A 17150-nucleotide genomic window follows, 5' to 3' on the forward strand; every position below is an offset into this window, starting at 1 on the left:
ATATAGACAGAAAGTAAAGGTTTAACTGTAAGTTTATATTCTCATCTTTGTTGCTATTATTTTACTGCAGGTTTCAGTTTGACATAAAGGCATAAAGCATTTTTATTTTCAAGTAAAATTATATTAGCTACAATCCCCAGCTGTTTTAAATGTAGCATCATTTCCTATTGATTCCATTTCTGGGATAATTCTTCTTCCCCCTCTCTAGTTTCCATAGCTCTTCAATCTCTTCCTTTTGAAATAAAAATGAAAAAAATGTCTTTTAACAAAGGCATTTTATAATTGTCTTTGTATTCAGCAATCTAAATATTTTATTTTATTTAAAACATCTGTTTGCATAATACATCATAAATGTGCTAGTAGATATCATCCTTGTTCAAATCGATTGTTGCCATTTTTATTTAATTTACCAAAGAAAATAAATAAAATTGCTGTTTAATTTGAAAGCCTTTCTACTGAGTCAGTATAAAGTTATTTTTGCAAGGCCAAAACTGCATCTTTGGTTCTTGCTACACCAATCTAGTTCTTTTTTTAAAATATGGAGGGGTTATTTTTTAAAAAAGTATAAATATTATATCATTGTTAATTTTAAATATATATTTTTTTTTAAAAAAATCCTTATATTAAAAATAAGCATATACTGCTCATAAAAACAGCACCTAAGTACAATTGCATTTTAATGGCTTTTGTTTGGGAAACAACATTCATTTCTGTACTGGATAACATTGCAAAGTTTTAAGCATTATTACAGCAGTCAGCTAGAATTTGCTTGTCATTTTTAGGGGGGAAAACATCAATGGAGAGAGTACATGTTTAAAGCTCTTTGTTTTCCTAGTGTTCCCAGGGTTTTCTTTATTCAAAACCCACTATAAATTCTGTTTTTTTTGTGAGAGCCAAAAGAAGTAAGCGTTTAACTTATAATAGGTTGACACAGCAGTAGAATTGGCAAACTGCTCTCTCTCACTCAAGAAATAAATACACAAACATTCTATGGTATGTCTAAATAAGACGAGATTACTTTTTCTACTGAAGTAAATCAAACTACGTCTTTCTGATGCACTAACAGTATGAGAAGGAAATGATTATGGCTCCCTGCTGGCATCCTGTTATGACTGACAGGAAAAACCAACAACTTTGCCATTTGGGATGTCTTGTTCAGGAACTTTCTGGAGGATAGTAAATTGGTGTTGGCACAAAGACAGAAAAATAAAATGATTTGATTCAGCAGTTTTTCGTTTTGAAATCTCCTAGTGCTAAAGGAAGAAGTAAATATTCATCAAATGATCAAAATATATATATATTGATTTTTATTCCGCATTAGCAGCTCAAAGTCAAGATTCCTGACAGGGTAGAGGTTGGGGTTTGAATGATTCTCTTTGAAATAAGGATATAGGCCCTAGGCTGAGTGTTACTGTGCATTCTGGATCGCTAGGAAAAAGAATATTAGAGCCATAGGAGGCTAAATTTTTAATATTTAAGGACTCTATAGGACCAGACCTCTCACTCCTTTTTGATAACTAAATTGTTGTTATTCATATGGAAAATAAATCCTATTGTTCCTACTTGCATCCCTCTGCCATTATTCAAAAATGACTCTTTTGCCCAATTTCTATGTTACTCTGATAATTCTTTGATATTGCATCTGAATAATTATGATCTTTACGATTATGGGTATAGTAACTGCAGTAGATAGAAGCAGTAGCTCAACCAGATAAAAGAGAGGCACTTTATTTATTCTCCTTATGCATCTTCCATTCATGATTGCTTGCTGTGAACATCACAGTAATCTGAACTGATGAGGGGGTGGGGGAGAGAAATGGTCATAATGTTACCTAGACCTTGCATGATAAGTCCAGCAGAAGTAAGATAAGCAATTAAATAAGAAAAGTTGTTTTAGAATGAACTGCATCCTTTTTTTTCAGGCACTAAGATATAAACTGCACCCCTGGCTGAAAATAAGTAAATCCACAACATTTTTTAAAAAAATACTCAGTGAAATGTAAAATATTGAAAATAAGAAGACATGCCACCTTCATAAACGCTTTGCTGTGATTTAAAAAATGGTTTTAGAATACCTTCTCTTGTATTAAAATTGCACTCATTGCTGTAGAAAAAGAAAAGGGATTTGTTTACTGCCTTCCAGTCTAAGGCACAAATAGTGTAACTAGTAGAGTGTTAACAAATTTCCCAGCTGTCATAGATGCTTACAATTCAGCAAACATCTTTAACTGCACAGCTTTAAAATTAAATTTTCCAAACATTACTGCTAATGCTTTAATGGTATGCAAATTGCCAAGAATTCAGCAGCACCAGAGAAGCTGACCTCTCACCAATATAAATAGTTTATTTTTAGAAAAGTTGTGTTTTTTTAGAGAGGCTCTGGACATTACAAGGAGTACCGTTGACTGGATGTGTCAGTGATGTATCTTTGTAGCAGCCAAAGGAAAACCGATTTGGGGACATGTGCCAGCTTTTAATGTGAAAACAGCTTGAGTAAATCCTCTGCATGAATTTCTAAATAACTGCTGCTAGCAGGATGAATAAATCACTAGTTTGTTTTCCCCAGTATGGGGTTCCAAAATGATTTGGGCTCCAACTTCCATCAACCCTATTATGCTGGCAGGGATTGACAGGACTTAGAATCTAAAATAATTAAAGGCACCCAGTCGGAAAAAGGCTGCGTTTCGGCTGCACTTTCCATAAAATCAAAAGATAGTGTGAGTTGTTGTTGCTGATTATAATCAAAAAACTATTATTGACGTCACTCTACATCTTGAAATTCCCCATCCCAAATGTGGTTTTCCTACCCTATGGGATCCTTCTGGAATTCCTTGCAGAATGAGAAATCCTGTCCATTTCACTGGTGGACAGTACTTTGCTTTTGCAGATGATTTTAGCTACAGTGATACATTCGGGCCTATTTTGAGACAAAAGGTTGATTTGTGCAGTATGAAATTCCATATGTGTATGGATTTTTTCCCCCTAAATACTGGTTATATCTATGTTCTTTCCAATTGCCAGGAAAAGGCTTTTTACAACTAGTTTTTCCATTCCAATTTCTTGTATTGGGATGGAATATGAATATTGAAACACATATTTTTGAGCCAATATATCTGCAAGTATGACACTGTTTTTTGATTATGTATAACTAAAAAGAATAAAATATAGTGACTTGAACACTAGAGCTTTCTAACAACTGATATATTTGGTAGTTATCTGCAATGAGGAAGAGAGAGTATGTCTATTAAGAAGATATATGATCAGTGTTTCATAAAATGAATTGAGGTTTAAAATAATAAATGCTTTGAAATATTGGTTGAATCCTAACTTTTATTCTGCTCATAAAAATGAACCTCACCTAAACAATTTCACAGAATAAGCTTTTCCAGTCTCTTTTTATTTTATTTATTTTATTTTTATTTTGCAGCTGCTGTTCACTATCTGTTCCTGAAGGCTGGAGAACTTTCCCAGACACTCATTCTATAAATTTAGCAATTTGTTCATTCATCCATTCTATAAACAGATATGTATAATGGCATGTGGTTTGGGAAGCTGCAAAGGAATTGATAAATATTAGATGCTTGTCCTAGGTTCTGGACTTTCTCTTCAGTAAATCTCTAATGTTGCCATAAGATTTGGATTTGTAGATTTGTTGTAAATCTACAACAATGTGGTCTTTTAGTCTTTTCCCTTTTTTCCCCTAGGTGTTTTGCAATTCATATCTTGTTCATCCATGCAAGAAATTCTTACCACAAATCTTTGGGAGACAATGATTTGATCACAGCTGCACAGTAAATGTAGCAGAGCAATGGATTTGCACTCTATCACACCGAATATTCTTACTGTAGCAATTTGTGATAGAAATGTTAGAAATGAATAAATATTAAATAATAAACCAGCTTCCCAAATTCACATCATAAAAAGACAAAGCTTGTTAGACAGGATCAGAAACATTTCGTCTGAGAATAGCCATTGTTTTGGAAAGAGATGTTTAATAGTTACAACACCTGCTAGCTTTCTTGAACACTGGTAGCAAAGCAGAATAAAACATAGCAGACAAATAAATACATTTCAAAATAATTCTCCCAAGTGTTGGCAAAATAATATGGAAAGAATGATGTCAGTTCAACATCAGTGATATTCTAGGACTGGGTAAATGTAAGTATCTGTCTGTCTGCCGCATTCAACCACAATATCACATATTGATAGCATTAATTATGAAGGATTGTAATCTGGGTAATATGATTCCTCATTTATTCTGTCTGATTGAAAGATACATATGCTCTTCGTATTATTGTGCATTTATTCATTAAAAACCCATTAAAGGATATTTAAAAGTCTGGTATCTATTTGTTTTAAATTTCTATTGTTGGAACCAGTCTTGAAAGTATGCTGACATTAAGTCAGGTAGCCAAACCTAATACTTTGGATTGAATCTATAAATTTATTGCTACCCAATGCAGGGCTCACCGAAGAGGTGTGATATGATATAAACACCAGTCAACAAATTGGTAATGGCAGCTGGAGGGGGGCTCATTTCTTGGATGTATAAGGCTGTTAACATATTGTGGGAGGGGGTGTTGCCAGCAGCCTTGAAAGAGGCAGTGGAAAGTACACTTTCCACATTTAATTGTTCCTTCTGGTTGCTCCCCTGTCATGCCAGATAAATCTGATATTCTCTGGCATTACCATCAAAGTTCTTTGCTCCAGTGGTATCCTTTGTGGGATAGCACTGTCCCTGAAAAAGCAGATCCATGAGTTGGGGATCTTCCAGATTGGGATTAGAATGGTCTAATTCCAAACCCTAGCCTCCTGCAGAACAACATGGCTTTCTCTGAGGTTCAACTGGTGCATCAACTGTGGCTCTACCTGGGGCAAGAAGATCTTGCTTCAGTGATCCATGTCCTTGTCATCGCACATTTAGACTACTGCAATAAGGGGATGCCTTTTAAGAAACTGACAAATTACATCTGTGCAGTGGGTACTCCATAGGTTATACCCTATCAATAGTGCTGGTGCTAATGTAGAAAACCTACATGGTTTGGCACCAAATTATCAGCAGGACCTCATTCTTCCCTTGGAATTGGCCTGTCCAGTTCAGTCTAACCATGAGAAGCTACTAGTGGATTTCCACTTTAGGGAGGTGAGGAAGACTGTGGCTTGGAGGAACTGATTTTCAGTGGCAGCACTTGTCCTTTGGAATGACGTCCCATTGGAAATCAGGTTCACTTCAAGTTTGACTTATTGATTTATTTATTTTATTTCTATACCGCCCTTCTCCTGAAGGACTCAGGGCGGTGTACAGCCTAATTAAAAACACAAAGACAGACAATATTTAAAAATAATTAAAATTATTAAATAATAGGCCCAATTTATAAAACCCCAAATTTAAAATCCCATTTAAAACCAATTAAAATCTTTATATTGATAGCCCAGCCTGGCGGAACAACATGGTTTTGAGGGCACAGCGAAATACACGGAGATCAGAGATTTTACAAATTTCTGGGGGGAGTTCATTCAAAGGGCAGGGGCTCCCACAGAGAAGGCCCTCCCCCTGGGTGTTGCCAGCCGACATAATTTGGCTGATGGCACCCTGAGGAGACCCTCTCTGTGGGAGCGGACTGGCCGGTGGGAGGCTACTGGTGGCAGAAGACGGTCTACTGGTGGCAGAAGACGGACTGCTTTCCAGAATCATCTCCAAACAGATGAATTAATTGATTTTCCCCCAAAACACCAAATCTTATTTCTCACTAAAGTGATTGACAAGTATAATTAGCAGACAAGATACAAAAATAGCTGAGTAACCTATAACATCTTTCTAACTTTAAAATAATCCTTAAAATGTGCATGCTTTTAAATTTTTTCTTGACTTTTGAGCATTGCAGTAGCCTCTGAAGATACAGAAGTGGTTTTTTTAAAAAAAAAATAGAAATAATCAATACCTACTTGATGTTTTCAGAACCTCTCTGAAATTGCAATGATATCAGTAGAAGATGAGCTGTTGCATGGGAAAAGACTCTTAAGTACAGTGGCCATGTGATAGATAACTTCATATAAAAATCAGAAAGAGCTCTTTGAACCTCACTTCTGCTTAGATTTGTGCACACTGAAACATTTGCAGTAGCTGGACAAAACATTATATATAATATTGAAAAAGCAGTTGATGTAGTGGAGTCTCGGCTCCCCTAGGACCGTGTCCACGCTCAAAGAACACGCTTAAAGCCAAGCTGGTGTATCTTCATTTAATCGTGGCAATCAGCGCTTACAGAAACCGGAATGCAAAGCTAGCAAAACAAAGACGCAGCTGTCACGCCCTTGCAAGCGAGTCCTTATATAGTTCCTTCCAGATTACATTCAGCTGGAAGGTCTCGTACTTCCTCATTTCCTTCGGACGTACTGGGATGCCGTCATTTTTCTAGAGTGTTCTCAGAGTAGTAAGCTAACCCCACGCGACCCCATAAGGCACCCGTGCACATAAACGCCTACTCGGAAGCCTATTCCACCACCATCACCCATGTGGCTCAACCCCCCCCCTTCCAGTCGGGTATCCATGTTCTGCCGGTGCATGGACATGATGTCGAGTGCTTCTTGACGCTCGACAGGCGGCTCCCCCTACCAGGCGTCCGTCTAAGAGGAGGAGACAAAAAGAGATGATATTAATGGTCAGGTAAGGGATGTGGTTTCTGGGGGTTTGCTTTGTGGAACTTTCTCAGTAATCTGGGGGCGTTTATGTCTTTTACAGGTACCCAGGATGCTTCACTATCAGGATACCCTGTCCAGCGGACTAAATAGTATAACTGGCCTCTACGTAGTTTGGAATCGATGATGTCTTGTATTTCATAGTGGGCACCGGTTACCGGGCCAGGAGGTGGTTTTGGTGTTGTAGTGGGTGTAGTGGCCGGTTTTAACAAGCTAGAGTGGAAAACCGGATGGGTCTTTCCCAATAAGGGGGGTAGTTTTAGCATGAATGTTACGGGGTTAATTACTCTAATGATAGGAAATGGGCCTATATATTTGGGTCCTAGTTTTTTACTTGGTAATCGTAGCTTTAAGTATTTTGTTGACAAATAAACCAGGTCTCCGATCTGAAAAGATGGACATGTAGCCCTCCTTTTGTCTGCCTGGAGCTTGTATTCATCGGCTGCCCGTGTCAAAGCGGTTTTTACGTGAGGCCACACAGCATTCACGTTAGTAGCCCAGTCGTTGGGAGTCATAGGTTTTTGGAGGGAAAGGTCTAACTCCGGGATAGCAGGGAAGTCCCTCCCCATGACTACCCGGAACGGAGTAAATCCGGTACTCCGATGTACTGCGTTATTGTATGCCGTTTCAGCAAATAGAAGGTAATCAACCCAATCGTTTTGTTGGTAGGTAACGTAGGAGCGTAAGTATCGTTCTATCATGGCATTCGTGCGTTCAGCAACACCGTTCGTACTAGGGTGATAGGCTGAACTAAGGCCCTGGGTTGACCCTATATCACGGAGAAACCCTCTCCAGAATCGGGCGGTGAATTGTACCCCTCGGTCTGATATTATCCTCTTAGGCACTCCATGCAAACGGTAAATATGTTGTAGGAATAAACGTACCAGGCGTCGGGCAGAGGGTAAGCCTTTACATGGAATAAAGTGGGCTTGCTTTGAGAAAAGATCGACTACTGTCCAAATAACGGTATAACCTCTGCTACTGGGAAGGTCTACAATGAAATCCATGGCTATTTCCTCCCATGGTCTGTTTGGTTCGGCTACGGTTTGTAATAAGCCCAGTGGCTTCCCTGGTTGTGGCTTGGATACCGCGCATGTGTGGCATCCCCGGACGTATTGGTCAATGTCTTTCCTCATTTTAGGCCACCAGAATTGTCTGCGTGTCAGATGTAGGGTTTTAAGGAACCCGAAGTGTCCGGCGGTTTTCCTATCATGGCACTGGAGTAACACTCGTTGTCTCAATGTTGCTGGAATATAGAGTTTATCTCCCCACCACGCTAGGCCATCATGGTGGGTTAGGGATGCTGCATTGTTTTGTGCCCATGCGTCCGTCCGAATGGCTTTCCGTAAAAGCGTGAGCCAATCCTCGGTCTGCGGGGCTGTCAATACATACGCTTTTAGGGGTGAGATTACTGCTTGTAAACCCTCATCTCGTTTACTGTGATATTGCGGCATCCGTGACAACGCATCCGCTAAAAACATTCCTCTAGCTGGCTTATACACGAGGGCAAAACGGAACCGCTGAAAATATTGTGCCCATCTCACCTGTTTTGGGGACAGTTTCCGAGGTGTTTGGAGGGCCTGTAGATTCTTGTGATCTGTCCAGACCTCGAACGGTATGGGATTACCCTCCAGTAGGTGCCGCCATGTCTGTAATGCCCATTTTACGGCATAGGCCTCTTTCTCCCACACTGCCCAGTTCCTTTCTGCGGTTGTAAATTTTCGGGAGGTGTATGCACAAGGCCTTAACATACCGTTCGCATCTTTCTGCATTAGAATAGCTCCTACTGCCACGTCACTAGCATCCGCTTGTATTACGAACGGTTGTGACGTGTTAGGGTGTATTAATACGGGTTCAGTGGCAAAAGCCCGTTTAAGATTTTCAAAGGCTTGTTGGCATTCAGATGACCATTGTAGTTTGTATCCCGGCCTAGGCTTTTTCCCAGGGGCCACCACACCTTTTGTTCGCAATAGCTCCGTTAATGGTAATGCTGTTGTTGCAAAGGACGGAATGAAATGTCGATAAAAGTTTGCAAAACCTAAAAAACTTTGCAGTTGTTTACGGGTTTGCGGAGCTTTCCACTCTAAGACCGCAGCTACTTTCTTCGGGTCCATCTGGATACCAGTACGACTAATTCGAAAACCTAGATAATCGATCTCCTCCCGGTGGAACTCACATTTTGAGAGTTTTACAAAAAGATGTGCGTCCAGCAACTTGGTCAGGACCTGTCTAACCAGCTGGACGTGTTCTTCCATTGTATCAGAGTAGATCAAAATGTCGTCCAGATAGACTAAGACGCCCCGATATAGGTGTTCATGTAAAATACCGTTTATAAGCTGCATAAACACCGCTGGTGCCCCTTGTAGACCGAAAGGCATCACCAGGAACTGGTAGCTGCCGAGGGGAGTGTTAAATGTGGTTTTCCACTCGTCTCCCTGACGTATCCGTACCCGATAATAGGCTTCGCGGAGGTCCAATTTCGTGAAGATTTTCCCTGACGCCAGGGTAGCCAACAAATCAGTTATCAGCGGCAGGGGGTACAACGGTTCTACGCAGACAGCATTCAATCCCCGGTAGTCAACACATAAACGTAAGCCACCATCCTTCTTACCTCGAAAGAGGACGGGTGCCGCTAAATGCGAACGACTGGGACGAATAAATCCCCGGGCCAGGTTTTTATCTATATACGTTCGCAATTCCTTCAGTTCCTGTGGTGTCATCGAGTACATACGGGGTTTTGGCAACCGGGCTCTGGGAAGTATTTCGATACCACAATCCGTATCCCGATGGGGGGGCAGGATGTCACATTCTTCCTCGCTAAATACTCGGGCGAGGTCATTATATGCTTGGGGGTATGTACCTTGTCTTGTTGTTTCTTGCTGGAGAGCCACCCTCTCTTTTGTACATGGCAGTCTGAGCCTACGATAACCCCCCTCCCACCATATGTGTGGTTCCCACCTGTCCAACCACGCGAGCCCAAGAATGATGGGTTCGATCATCTGGGTTACTACAATGAACCGGATCATTTCCTGATGGGCTCCTATTTGCAGGAATACGGGTTCTGTAACACTGGCAGTAGGTGTGCCTCCCAGGATGGACCCATCCATCTGCTCGAATTTAATGGGGGTACGAAGAGTCAGGATCCGAAGGCCCAAGCCCTCAGCTACCGACTGCCGCATAAGGCATCGAGTACAGCCTGTATCAATTAAGGCTTTTTGTTCACACTCCTTCTTAGTGACAGGATGTCTAAGGGTCACTGGTATCAGGAAGGGGTGTACAGGGTCACTTACCATAGGATCCTGCAACTCATCTCCGTTGTCGCTTTCTTCGGATGCGTCGGGGACACGAGCCGTCCCTGGCATGGTATTACTGGACCGGGTTGTCGGTTCTAACGAGGGCGTCTGCGTGGCTGCCCTAGAGCGTTCTGGTGTTCGTAGGGGTCGGTCACGTGGCGTGGTAGTCGGAACGGATGGCCGGGAAGTTGACAGCCGCGGGGCTGCGACGGGGCAGTCCGCAGCTCTATGACCCTCTTGGTTGCATCGAAAGCACCGGAACGGGCATCTGTTCGCCTCGGTAGCGGTCGGCCCGAATGCCGGGGTTCCTCTAAACGCCCCGCGGTCACTGGATCTGCCACTTGGACCACGACGGGACTGGAACGGTGGTGTGTTCCGAGGCCTGAATTCTCGTAAACCAACGTCTAGGCTCACCGCTGCCTTGTACCATTCGGACAATCGTGGGCCTAGACCCCGGTATACACAGGCCTGTTTTATTTCTCTATCTAGCCCTGCCTGGAATTGGTGGATAAGTAATCGCTCTGGCCACAAATGGAGTTTTCCTGCCAGATTACGGAACTCCTTGACATAATCCTTGGCAGGGCGACCACGCTGTCGTAGGTTGACCAATTCACCTTCGATGACCTGGGTCCGAGTTTCATCCTCGAACCTATTGCGTAATGCTTCAAGGAACAGGCCCAGATCTGTTAACTCGCGGGCGTGTTCACTATGCAAATCGGCAACCCATTCAGCTGCCTCCCCCGTGAGCACTGCTGTGACCGCCACGACCATGGACCACTGCGAAGGATATAATCTGCCATAAAGGTCCATATGGCTTATTACCTGACTCAGGAACAGTGCCACCTTTCCTGCAGTTCCATCAAATGCAGCCTGCACAGGCGGTAATCCCCAGGGATGTTGCTGGAGGGGGGGTGCCCAGGGACCGTGGCCCCATGCCGGTAGCGGGTCTCTGTAACGCTGTTGTGGTGGCCTATCTCCTGTGCCGGGTAGCTGTCGAGGGGCGTCTCTCACGGGATCTACTCTCCTCTCTCTCCCGGGCTGTGTAGCGGCACCGGAAGTTGCGTGGCTGCCCTCGCCCCCACCGTATGAATGTACAGCCTGTCTCCGCTCTCCACTCACCCAGCGTTGTTCACGCCCCTCCAACTTCAGCTTCGGGCTGGCAAGGCGGAATTTGCTGTCAGAACTCCCACCCGCCGTACCGCCTCCCGACCAGGAGGTGGCTCCCTCCATGCTGGGCGCCCATGGCTGCCAGGAGGGCGCGTCGCGAAAGCTCGCCTCGCCAAAACGGTCGCGTAGGATCTCTAGGGTGGAAGGCCCCAGGCCAGTGGAGTGGCTCCAGTCCCCTTCCTCGTCTTCCAGCCATCGCCGTTCCCTCCAATCCTGGAACTGGGAACCGGCATAGGGCGGGGTTTGAAGACGCATCCCACCTGTCTCTGGGCCGGGCGTCTCCCGGGCGTTGCGTTCGCGTTCCTTTCGTTCACTAGGGGCGCCGTCGACCCCGGGCTCATGCTGTTTCGGCCGCACCACCGGCGGGCTGGCCGCCCCATCCATCCCGGCGTCAACCTCCTCCTCCGCTTCGCCCACAGTCTCCGCTGTATCCTCCGGCAGCACGTCGGCCGCTACGCCCTCTGCCATCCCGTTCCTTCCTTCACGGGGGGGGGCGGCTCCAAAACGGCTTGTGAAAAGGGAGAGCTGCGTCTTCCTCTCGGCTCCCCTAGGACCGTGTCCACGCTCAAAGAACACGCTTAAAGCCAAGCTGGTGTATCTTCATTTAATCGTGGCAATCAGCGCTTACAGAAACCGGAATGCAAAGCTAGCAAAACAAAGACGCAGCTGTCACGCCCTTGCAAGCGAGTCCTTATATAGTTCCTTCCAGATTACATTCAGCTGGAAGGTCTCGTACTTCCTCATTTCCTTCGGACGTACTGGGATGCCGTCATTTTTCTAGAGTGTTCTCAGAGTAGTAAGCTAACCCCACGCGACCCCATAAGGCACCCGTGCACATAAACGCCTACTCGGAAGCCTATTCCACCACCATCACCCATGTGGCTCAACCCCCCCCTTCCAGTCGGGTATCCATGTTCTGCCGGTGCATGGACATGATGTCGAGTGCTTCTTGACGCTCGACATGGAGGACAAACAATCAGGTACTCCTTGTTTAATGAAGCTAATTGAGGCTGGAAACTCTGTTGCCAAGCATAAGCCAAAAAACTACGCTGCTTAGTGACAGCAATTCCAGCAGACCAGGTTGCATTGTTAAGTGAGGACCATGCAGCTCTTTAAGCAAGGATTTCACATGACTGCAGCTGACCCTTGGACGTCCATAAGAATGTTCAGCATGTCCAAAAACAATTTAAAAACAGGAGTCCTTGGTGCTCCCTGTGCTTGGTTGTTTTCTTGCAGATATTTCATTACACAACTTAGGTGCAATGTTGATGATGTTGCCTAGGTTGTGTAATGAAATGTTTGCAAGAAAACAACCAAGCACAGAGAACATCAAGAACCTCTCGTTTCCACCTTGAGCTACAAATACTCTCCTTTGTTAATTTAAAAGCAACTTGTACCTAGGGTCTGAATGTCGGGAAGCAAAGATTTGAACAAATCTGGGAGCCAGGGTGATCAAGATTTCAATGTTGTTACCATGACTTTCTGTAGAACAAGTTATTTTTTTTAAAAAAAAATAAAAGTAGTATTTTGGAGCATAATAAAAATCCCTAGATGAGCTGTGCTGTAATGTAAAAACATGAAAAAAATATGAAAGTTTCAGAAGTAAAAAAAATAATCCTATAATCCTTCTTGGGGAGAAGAATCCTTCATTTTTCTATACCTTCTAATCATTGTTAATTTATCTCTCATCCTAAGCCTGATATATATACTGTATATTTGTGATATATTTAGGTAACTAATTGAACATAAAACATAGAATAATATAGTTGGAAGGGACCTCGGAAGTCTTCTAGTCCAACCCCCTGCTTCAACAGGAGACCTTATACCATTTCAGATAAATGGGTGTCCAATTCCTTCTTAAAAACATCCAGTATTCGAGCACCCACAACTTCTAAAGGCAAGGTATTCCATTGGTTTATTGCTCTCACTGTTAGGAAATTTGTCCTTCATTCTAGGTTGCTTCTCTTCTTGGTTAATTCCCAGTATTGTTGCCTTTTCTAAAATTGGTTTAATAGCTCGTTGATGTTATGGAAAAGTCTAGTGAGTGACAACAAGCTGCACTGTGTTCTGGAAAGAGTATTGTATTTCCTAGTGACTATCTATCTCTTCATTTAGAAGAATCTACTATAATGAAAGGTGGCATCATAGGGTGGTCTTGGTTATAAATTTCATCGATACTTTGGCATCATACTTTAAAACATTGGTTTTAAATGGTTCATTTTTCAAAACCCTGCTCATTCTTTCCTACCTGTCTAATGTTGCTGCAACTTGGTAAATACAGTCTAGCTCTGTGAGTTGTTTCCAGGAGAGTGGGAGGATAAAATCCCATCTACTTAAATCATACTTCAAAACTGGGAGAGAAACCAGAACAGATTGCCCCTGGAATGACCTTGGACAGAACTGATAATTTATGAAAAACCAGATACCATTCTTAATCGGTTTTTTGCACTGTACATAACTACTATTGTGGATGTTTTATTGGAAAGTGCTCAACAACAACAATAACAACAACAACAAACAACAACATCAACAGGCAATTTTGAATAACACAAAAAAAGGCCTACGGACATCTGTGAGTCACAAGCTCCATAAGTTTCTTCAGGAAAAAAAAAAATCTGAAGAGTGGCTGCAGCCAATGCTTTGTTTGGATGTGTATAGTATTTGGCTGCCTAGAAAAATGTAAAGCAGGAGTTTCAGAGTTGACTGTTTCTTTCAAGAGTGGGCGTTAGAGCTGATAGCTCTACCAGTGCTTTGTGTCTATCCGGCTACATGCCTCTGACAGCTATTTTGTACTTCAAAAATCCAGCCCACACACCCATTTTGTGACAGCACAAATTGTCAAACCCTCAACATGTCAAAATTCCAAACATACCAACAAGTCTTCAGCTAGAAAGCCTGAAGACCCTGCTCTGCAGTGACTGGCAGCAACTGGCTGAGACTTCTTCACCATCTATTCCTAAGAAAGCCAGAATCCAGAACTGGATTCTTCTTCACTCAAGGCATATAATAAACTTTCAGTCTGCATTCTTCTCCTCCGCCATCCCCCTCCCCAACTATCACTATGTATTTTGGGGAAAGAAGTCTTTCTGTACTTTTAACTAACTATCACAGCATTTCTCTGTATATCAAATAGACACTTTCCATAGACTACCTGCCCTTTATCAGTGGGGATGTTTGATTGTGGTGCTGATATGCAAACTATTAAACATATTGGGCAAGATTGCCCATGACATACGTTCTCTAATTCCCTAGGACACGGGTATCAAACTCGCGGCTTGCTATCATGTGACTATTGTGACATTTTTTTCCCTTCCACATGGAACTGGGGTAGGCATGGCCTGCACATGACGCATCCAGCCACGAGCCACCAGTTTGACACCCCTGCCTTAGAAGATCTGCACAAAACAACATCAGAGGCAATTGCACAGATTGCTGAATTCCAGTTGTTAGGCCAATGCAATACCCCCCACAGACATTTTGAATATAATTATGTGGATTGTGTGCATATGTTTACATACATACAGCAATCCTTATATGCATAATGTAATAAAAATAATAACAGCAACAACAACCCCCAGTGAAGCACTACTTTGATGTGATTGTGGGGTTGTGTGCTCTGGGGAAGATGAAAACTATGTCAGAGGTTCTGGACAGTCTCATCAGATGAGTCAGACAAAGAGTGTCTCATTAAAAATATGGAGAGACGTAAATTTCAGAAAGCCATACCATCTCGGATATTGCCTGGGTTAATAAGGTCCACACCAAATGTTGGAGTTCTTGGATATTTGGTGAAAAATGGGTTACAGGACTACAGGACTCAGGAACTAGGGCCAGCAGCTGAAGAACTCCTGGAAGAAAAGGAGTTAACCCTTCACAAATATGCAGAGATTGAAAACAAACAGTTTCCATCCTGCAATGATATCTGTAACAGCATCAAACATCTACCTATCCCAGGTCCTTGGAAAGAACTTGATAGGTAGACAAAAATGCCAAACCCAGTCTGAACATTTGGATGATTGCTACAAATAATAATAATAATAATAATAATAATAATAATAATAATAATAATAACAACAACAACAACAACAACAACAACTATAGAAATCCTGCCCCCTTTAATGTTCTTTGTAGCAAGTGAGACATCCAATTATATAACATTTCTGAACTACATATAGAATCCTTCTTTCTTAGGAAATAGATACTTTATGTGGGTAGACAAAATTAAGTTGCAAATTGATGCTTCTTTATGAAGCTCATTGTAATTATAATCAGCACGTTAGGATTTTAGTGGAGCATGTTGTATGAAAACAATGCCATATTGGCCCCCAAGTGCTCTTGAACTCAACCTTGCCTCTGTACTTTTCCAGCTACCCAGGGATAAACACGGCAAATGGCCAAATGTATCTCTATATCATCTCCTGTGCTGAGCTCCCGAATCCAACTCATCAGCATAGCTGCAATACATAATGTAGCTACATTCTAAAGCCAAAGAGAATTCTATATGCGTTTGATCAGGAAATTGTCTAAAAGAAAACACCCGGATAAATGTATTTCATTTTGTTTAAAGTTGAGGTTGCTGGGTAGTCTTTGGAAAGCTGATTGGTCCAATGAGACCTCTCTGCTGTTGTATTTACCTTATTAACAAAACAAACAACAAAGATGCAAGATTGGCATATGAAGCTACTAAGTAGAACATGATCCCCTGGATAAATGAATAATTCTTGGAAATTCAACACAAATAATTCTATAATCCATGTGCTGGCATTTACATGACTGTAATGGAAATGACATAGTTGTTAACAAAATTATATAATGATAAACTACATATATTGCTTCAAGATAAACATAACTTTCTTAGCATCACCAGAAAAATTTCCTAAAGCCATTAGGGTAAGGAAGATATTGTTTCACATAGGCACACAAACATTCTAAATTGATAGTCAATAACAAAATAATATATTGATAGTCAATAACATCTGTCATCTGTGTGTGTGTGTGTGTGTGTGTGTGTGTGTGTGTGTGTGTGTGTGGAGAGGGAGGGAGGGAGGGAGGTTTGGTCTACTGGTTAAGGCACCAGTCTAGAGAGTCGGAAGCTGTGCATTCAAATCCCACCTAAGCAATGAAAGCCTGCCTGGGTGACTGTGGGCCGGTCGCTCTCTCGCAGCCCAACCCAATCCACCTCACAGAATTGTTTTTCTGGAGAAAATAGGAGGAGGAAGTGTACTGGATATGTTTGCTACCTTGAGTTACTTGTAAAAATAATAAAAGCGGGATACAAATAAATAAATAAAATATATTCAGAGATTGTTTTCACTGAGCTTCCATGTTCACTTCAGTTGAGAGGATTGTTTCACAAGTCTCTAGACAATTCCCTCTGACATTAGTTGAAAACTCCTGGTGAAGAACATACCATGATCAATAAATCACAAAAGTTGGATTCACTCACCAGTGCTAAAGCCAGATCCAAACAATACACATTATATATTCAGTTGGCATCAAAACTTCCGCCATGCAGGAAAGCTGAGGAGCCCAGCACATGAATTTAGACAAAGGCTGAGAGAACTGGGTCAGCATTCAGTAAGTGGACACAAAGATATACACGGTTGCTGAATTCAGGTGGAAGGTGCTTTTTGTTGACAAGAAGGCCCCAATTTGTTTCTTTATTTGTTAGAACTGACACAGAAAGGACAAAACTGCAATATGACCAAATAGCTGTGCATTCTTAATTTGTTGCATGGACAAGGTATAAAGCAAAATACTTCCAGACAATGCTTGCTGTTTTGGAAAACTCTTCGGATTTCCAAATTATTTCTCTTTTTCCCATGATTTGTTAGCAAAGATGTTTGATAATATCACTGGTCCTAGGAAAAACAATGATTTGTAGTAAATGAACATAGCTAAGACAGTTAATCAAGAAGAAAAATTCCTCTAAATGATTAATGGGAGGAGGCATGGTTCATAATTCCCCCCCTTCTATATAAAGACAGCGTC

The 17150-nt window shown here is 42.1% G+C and overlaps 1 protein-coding gene across 1 annotated transcript in view; it reads left to right on the forward strand.

The window, feature by feature from the left end:
* Positions 1-17150, forward strand: part of AKAP6 (A-kinase anchoring protein 6) — a 233008-nt gene that overhangs the window by 111291 nt on the left and 104567 nt on the right. The window lies entirely within an intron of this gene.

This window comes from Pituophis catenifer, unplaced genomic scaffold (assembly GCF_029215685.1).
Source record: "Pituophis catenifer annectens isolate HBS135680 unplaced genomic scaffold, rPitCat1.0.hap2 SCAF_1, whole genome shotgun sequence".
Taxonomy (NCBI): Eukaryota; Metazoa; Chordata; class Lepidosauria; order Squamata; family Colubridae; genus Pituophis; species Pituophis catenifer.